Raw genomic sequence first — 7,677 nt, 5'->3', positions numbered from 1 at the left:
TGAGAACTAAGGGACACCAGCTGTATGCTAAAGAGAGCAAATGTGACTTTGCTCAGCAAAAGGTAAAGTTTCTTGGGCATGTGGTGGGCAAGGACGGGCTCAAGGTGGACCCTAAGAAGGTCCAAGCGATCTAGGATTGGGAGTGACCATCGAATGTACACGAGTTAAGGGCATTCCTGGGGCTATGCAACTACTATCGAAAGTTTATCAAACACTATTCGAACGGACCAAATGGGAAAAGGGAAGATGGTATGGACAGCAGAATGCGAGGCAACATTCGTCCACCTCAAGGGGAAGTTGAGGAAGGCTCCCGTGTTGGCATTACCAAACTTTGGTAAAGACTTTGAGGTAGAAACGGATGCTTCAGACTTTGCGTTGGGCGCAATTTTGAAGCAAGACAACCATCCAGTAGTGTTCTTCTCAAAGAAGTTGGACAAGGCTCAACGGAAGTGACCTACCCATGAGAAGGAATTGTTTGCGGTGGTCAAGGCGCTCAAGGAATGGCGACACTACCTTGGGAGACACTTCAAGGTTTACACGGACAATGTGGCAACGAAACACTTCTTGTCACAGCCCGACCTGAGGGGAAAACAAGGTCGGTGGGCCAATGCTTTGGCCGAGTTTGATTGCGAGATTTTGTACAAGCCTGGGAAGAGCAACATCGTGGCAGATGCGCTAAGTCGAAAAGCAAGCTTGAAATTGGCGATATCTAGCGCGACAGCAACCTTTTGGGATGATGTGCGGACCGCATACGAGAACGATGGTCTAGCACAAGAAGTGTTGCTGAGGAATCTAGAGGCACGGGAAGCTCACCAGAAAGGTGAGTTGCCATCAGAAGAGAAAACGGGCTATGCAAAACGCAACGGACTCATATATTACAAGCAAACAAGGGTGTATGTTCCAGAAGGGGAACTAAGGAAGGTAGCCTTAGAAGAGTGTTATGACAGACCTCTTGCGGGACACGGCAGAGTGCCCAAGACAATGGGCTTACTCAAGAGGAAGTACCACTGACCAGATATGGCTAAGGATGTCCAAGACTATGTAAAGACATGTCCAACATGTCAGTAAGTCAAAGCCGTGACTAAGGCTAGTGGGGGCTTGTTACAAAGCACCCCAATTCTAGATCGTCCGTGGAAATGTCTTACGATGGACTTCATCACGGGACTTCCCCCAAGCAAGGGGTTCGATGCGATATTCGTGGTGGTGGATCGATTTTCGAAGATGGCACATTTCATACCCATCACAACGGAAGTGGATGCGGAAGGTGTGGCGAAGCTATTTTTCGAACAAGTGGTTCGAGTGCGGGGAAGGCCGGAAGAGATTATCTCAGATCGAGATAAGATCTTCACTAGTAGGTTCTGGAGGACACTCCTAAAACAGTATCGCACCAAGTTGAAATTCAGCACAGCCTATCACCCACAGACAGGTAATGGGTATTAAGTCAAGATTGATGGCACTAACACTTCTTGACAGATGGACAAACGGAAAGGGTGAATAGGCAGCTGGAGGATTATTTGCGATGCTATGTCTCCGGAGACCAGACCGATTGGGTAAGTCATTTGGGCCTTGCGGAAATGTGTTATAACAACTCACCACATTCGAGCATCGGGGTGAGTCCATGGGAAGTCATCAATGGGCGAGCTATTGAAGATCTTGTGGAACTCGGCGTGGCCAAGTATCATGGAGAGTTACCCGCAGTGGAGGCATTCACGGCGGAAAGACTCAACATTTGGAATCTAGTGAGGGATTCCTTGGAACGAGCTCAACAAAGGCAAACTAAGTACGCAAATCAGAAGTGCCAGGATGTAGAGTTCCAAGCTGGGGAGAAGGTGTGGCTGAACACCAAGAACCTCAGGCTACCAAGTGGGATCAGCTAGAAGTTGACCCAAAGGTAAAAATGCATGTATTCCTATAAATGAATTGATCTTGAGTTCCTTAAGCAGATTCGCGGGGCCTTACGAGATTGAGGCTCGAATCAGTAAAGTGGCTTACCATCTCCGACTTCCTCGAGAGATGGGGAAGATGCATCCCGTGTTCCATGTGAACTTACTCAAGCCGTATTTTGAGGATCCGCTTTGCAAGGACCAAGTGAGACCTTTACATGAGGTTATCCAAGGGGTAGAGGAATACGAAGTCGAGGCCATTCTCAATGTGCGCAAGAGCAAGCGACAAGGATGCGAGGTGAGAGAGTTTCATGTGAAGTGGAAAGGATTTCCACACTACGAAGTAACATGGGAATCGGAGGAGAACCTAGCGAATGCGCGAGATCTAGTAGAGGAATTTCTGCAAGGTAGAACTCTATGTACTTATGCAAAATTCAATTAAAAGTATCAATTTGAGAAGTTGAGCAATGGCATATGTTGGGACCCGAAGGCGCGCCGAAGGTAAGCTAATTAGCATGGGTTAGCTAGGTCGACCAGGCGTAGGGAACTACGCCCGACTCCCTGCAGGGATGTCGAATCCGTAGACATATTCTACAGAGGTTGGGTTCGAGTCCCAACCCCCTAATAAAGCAAGGCTGGGTTCAAGTTCCGACCCTATACTAGGGCGTGGTGAGGTGAAGAGTATAGGGACACCTATATTCTGTTGTCATGGGCTTTTGGCCGGGGAGGCTAACTCAGGCACACCGCTAAGTGGGGGGATGCCCCCGGAGACATGGTTAACAAGTCGTAGGATAAAAAATAAAAATAAAAATAAACATTCGATGTGGGCATCGAACTTCTTCTATGGGTGGTGGAGTTGTAAGGAACCAACTCGCCGAGGTGTCGTAGGCTAAAGGATCCCCGAAAGCATGACCAAAATGATAAAGAGTTCATCAGATAAGACTGAGTCTAAGATCGAGTCCAAAACCGACTCTAAGACCGAGTTTGAGATAAAGTCTGGAATCGAGTCCGAGGCCGACTCAGAGACCGAGTTCAAGAACGAGTTCGAAACCGAGTTCGAGACCGAGTTTGAGACGGAGTCTGAGATCCGAAATCGGGTCCGAGACCAAGTCCGAGGTCGGTTTCAAGATCGAGTCCGGGATCGAGTCTGAGACCGAATCCGAAGTCGGATCCGAGATCGGGTCCGAGATCGAGCCAAAGACTAAGTCCAAATACTAATACGGGTCAAGGGGTGAAAGCCCAAAGCGTGCGTCTCCCAGGGGGGGGGGGGGGGGGGGGCTGCAGGGGGTTCCAAAAGTATAATAGGGAGGAACCAATTTTGAAGGAACTCTCAAGTGGGGCTTCCAAACTGACTTGAGGTTGGGACTGGGACTGAGGGGCCTTGGGTGGGAGTGATCATGGACTTGGTTGGTGCCAAAGGGGCCATCCAAGGAAGTGCTCAAGAGTAGCTCCCACTCCCGAAAGGGAAACCGATTGCAGTGCTCCCGACTCATGTGGAGTGGTGCCCCATTTGAGTACCATGCGGCTCATTGGTCCTCGCCCTTCTGTAAGCTCCTGAATTTGGACTTCCCGGGAGGTCACCCAGCCCAGTACTATTCAAACCCAAAGACGCTTAACCCCAAGTATCCCAAGACCCTTAACCAATTGGAAAAGGGGGTGCACTCTTGTTCATAGGCTCTTTCCCTCTATATTTGAACCCTTAGGGATCGTCTCTCAAATCGTTCCCTTTGGTTGCTTACAATCCACCATGCTTCCCTGCAAGTTCACGCCCTCGTGAATGGAAGCTGAGAGCCGCAGCTCTCCTGAGAGCCCCGCTCTCTTGACACCCTACCCCTCGGGTCGAGCCCAGCGGGAGCAAATTGGACTAGCCAGATGTCAATCAACATGTGGTGTGATTCCCCTAGCCAACCAATAGAGTCGAACCCAAGACCCCTCTGATACCAAATGTAAGCTCCTGAATTTGGACTTCCCGGGAGGTCACCCAGCCCAATACTATTCAAACCCAAAGACGCTTAACCCCAAGTATCCCAAGACCCTTAACTAATTGGAAAAGGGGGTGCACTCTTGTTCATGGGCCCTTTCCCTCTATATTTGAACCCCTATGGATTGTCTCTCGAATCGTTCCCTTTGGTTGTTTAGACCTTTCTAGGGGCTTGGACCTTCCCTTCAGGATGGAAGTGGGGGGGTAGAGGTACCCATACCGGGCCGTTAGGCCACGGTGTTTCGCTCCGGCGTACCAAAGCAAGTGTTGCACCCAAGACTTGGGATTTAGAGGGTCCCATGATCAAGTCTTGTGGTACCAAGGGATGTTAGGAACCTGGAAGCTTGGTGTGCTTGGCTACTTGTGCTTGCGGGGAATGTAACCGAACCTTAAGTCCAGTCTAACCCGGGGAGGGGGATTGGGAGAGATTGGGAATCCGTGGATGGATGGCTAACAGTCCGTTGCTCGTGCAGTGAGTAGCTGAAACCAAGTAGGACCAAATAGGAGCTGGTACCATAGGCGGGAACCTTGGCGAGGGAACTTAGCAAAAGCCAAGGCAGTGTTGGACGGATAGACAAGGTAAGCTGGCAAATTGGAAAGGAAAAATTTGTGGCTTACAGTCACGTGTCCAAGAACAGTGGAGCAAAACTCGAGTTTCAGAGCCTTGGGCCACTGAATGAAGAAATAAAGCTAAACTCCCAAGCATGGAGCCAAAGAGCAACGGCATTGGAGCACATAATAACTTCTAAGTATACAGCCTAAGGAGTGAAGGGACAAAAGTACATACCGACTTGGAATAGTCCAAGAGCATCTAGCATTCCAATGCTAGGATCAACATGCAAAACAGAGTTAAACAGAGTTTAGCATTATTTTAGCATATTGGTGGCCTAATGTGAGGATATGGGTACTCCACTACTAGCAAGTATGGTGTGGAACTTAGACTTAAACCCAAGCCAAATATAAAATAAAGACAGGCACGCAAGCAAGAGCTAGATTATATTACAAGTTGGTCAGCCATACCCGACCTACCCACTATCTCTATTATACATTTGAAACCCCTATAGCCCCCTGCCTTGAGGAACATATGCTTTGGCTTTTCACTCTTAATCACTCTGGAGTTAGTCTCTGGAACAAGCTTGAAACTTACTAAATATGGAATGATGTTAGATTGTGAATTTGGATACGAGATTAACACCACATTTTGTAGATATGCCAAATTAACAAATCTAGACACTTTCCATAAATAGTAATTAGGACAAAATGGGACTAACACAAAGTGCATGATAGCAAAGGTGTTTGGTAGACACGATAAATTATCATTTGGCAAATATTGAGGAAGCAAGCTCAATATTGTAGGGGTCCTAACATTAACAAATGCAAGTTAACATATGAGTTTCTCTTACCGGACTGAGTATGCTTAGCAAGAAACACATAGGAGTTCCTACCTTATGTTTATCCAGCATAAGTATATATATGATGACCAATTTCTCAACTAGCTTGGGTGGAAACTAAAAAAGGATCTAGCAATACCAACCTCTTACTATCATGGTAGTAAGGATTTAATACTTGTAGTCACATTCGCAACAATCATGGATGGGCACTTTAAAGTACAATACGGCAATTTGTGTGTTTTACAACTCAAAAAGCCAAGCTTCAAACATACAACTATCCAAGTATATTAGGAAGCTCAAGGGATATGTAGGTGCATATAGTTTTCACCCTTTATCCTTTGGTGTTTTACCACTTTATCCCTTGGACACATGGGCCAAAGCTAATGGAGCAAAAATTTGTCTTACTGAATAAAGGGATGAAATCAAACTCCTAGCTAAGGAATTAAAGCACATAATGACTCCCAAACATACAACCCAAAAAGCAGAGGAGCAAGAGTATGGAGCAACATTAAATTAGTGCTAAAGCATCCATCATCCCAACACTAGAACCAACTCTCAAAATGGAGCCAAATGCTATTTCAACATTCTGATGGAGTCAACCTCTACATCCCATGCCACCATGCAAACTACATTGCTTCCATCTCCAACAAGCTCAATCTCTTGAGAAGGGAGCAGTTGGAGCGACAATACCCCCACCAAACCAGCATCCTTTCTGCCTTATTCCTTCACCAAAGTCCAACAAACTTCCCATCGGGTGGCCCCATATGTGGAGGAGCAACGTAAACCACACCCAGCTAGCCAAAGTGAAAGGTGGCCAGAACTGGGTCCACATTAAAGGCTCCATGTGGTTTCCGGGAGGAGGGACACATTTCAAGCATGGAGCTCCTGAGTACATCCAGAGGTAACACTTTTCTTCTCTCTTTTGATCCATTGATCCATCAACTTCGTGTAGACAGGCTAGGAAACATGACCACGGATTGGAAGGGAGATTTACAGACTGCTGGAGTGGCTCGAGGTTTGGACATTGGCTGAAGAGTTGCAAGCTTTGCAGCTTATCTCTTCAACCTCGACATCCAGACCATGTCGTTCGTGCCGCTTGACTCGCACGAGAATCAGATCCAGTTCGCTCTGGAACGAGGAGTACCGGCTCTTGTTGCAGCGCTTGGAACCAAGTGCTTGCCGTATCCTTCCAGATCCTTCGATGCTGTTCACTGTTCCCGCTGTCACGTCGATTGGCACGAAGATGGTAAGCATTAGTTGGAATCTCGCACATGATATAAAAATTTCCTTTCTCGTGAATCTGCAGGGGGTATTTTGCTCAGGGAAATGGACTGGATTTTAAGACCTCATCTATTCTGCACCTCCAGCTTATCGCAAAGACAAGGATTTCCCTGAAGTTTGGAACATCCTGACCAACATTACAGAATCTCTTTGCTGGAAGGTGATCGCACGGCACATCCAGACTGCGGTTTGGAGAAAGACCGCCAGGTCCTGTCAGCTCGCCAAGTCCAAGCTGTGCACTAACCAAAGCAAGGAGTTTCTAGACAACTCGTGGAACAAGCCATTGGACGACTGCATTGCCTTGTCTGAGGACAATGATTGCCAATTTCGTCGATGTTCCTTCATGGCTGGAGCGGCTTACAACTTACTCAAACCAGCTCGGTAACTTTGCTATGTACTCTAGTATGTGGTAACGGGATTTCTTTTGCACAGGTATCAGCTCATCTTCTTTCAAAGAAGACACATCTCTCTGGGAAGGCAAAGTTGGAGACTATTGGAAGCTGCTTAATGTATCCGAAAATTCCATTCGGAACGTTATGGATATGAATGCTGGCTACGGAGGCTTTGCTGCTGCCTTGTTACTACAGAACAAGCCCGTGTGGATCATGAACGTGGTTCCAACTGAATCTAGCAACACTCTTAACGTCGTGTATGGTCGAGGCCTCGTAGGCAACTTGCATACCTGGTACATAGGCTTGCTCATATTCACTTGGCTTTCTTCTCATTTTTTGCATCCACAGGTGCGAAAGCATTTCGAGCTACCTGAGGAGCTACGACTTGTTGCACGCATATCGCATGACGTCCCTCTATCCAGGGAGAAAAGGGTGCCAGATCGAAGATATAATGCTGGAAATGGATCGGCTGCTGAGACCAAATGTAAATTTTCTCATTTGACTTCTGAGAGTTGATTCTAGCTACTATGACACAGGCTCTTGCAATCTTTCAAGATTCCTCACGTGCGGTGTAGTGCGTTGGCCTGAGTCCATCGCATTCTTGAAAAAGATGAGCAGCTTCTTATATGCTCTAAGAAGTTCTGGATCGTCGATGTGTAAGGTAGAGTATGGCGATGATTAGTCTTCGAAGTTTTCCAGAGAAAGCACTGTGGCGACAGTATCAACAGGGTTGTCAGTATTCTCAGGCA

The 7,677-nt window shown here is 47.2% G+C and overlaps 1 pseudogene; it reads left to right on the top strand.

Moving 5' to 3' along the window:
• Positions 1-5,825: 5,825 nt before the first annotated feature.
• Positions 5,826-7,430, top strand: LOC9641094 (annotated as a pseudogene).
• Positions 7,431-7,677: the final 247 nt, after the last annotated feature.

The sequence above is a fragment of the Selaginella moellendorffii genome, unplaced genomic scaffold, assembly GCF_000143415.4.
Source record: "Selaginella moellendorffii unplaced genomic scaffold, v1.0 SELMOscaffold_309, whole genome shotgun sequence".
NCBI classification, from domain to species: Eukaryota; Viridiplantae; Streptophyta; class Lycopodiopsida; order Selaginellales; family Selaginellaceae; genus Selaginella; species Selaginella moellendorffii.
The sequence above is the reverse complement of the archived record's forward strand: the minus strand, read 5'-3'. Positions and strand labels throughout refer to the sequence as shown.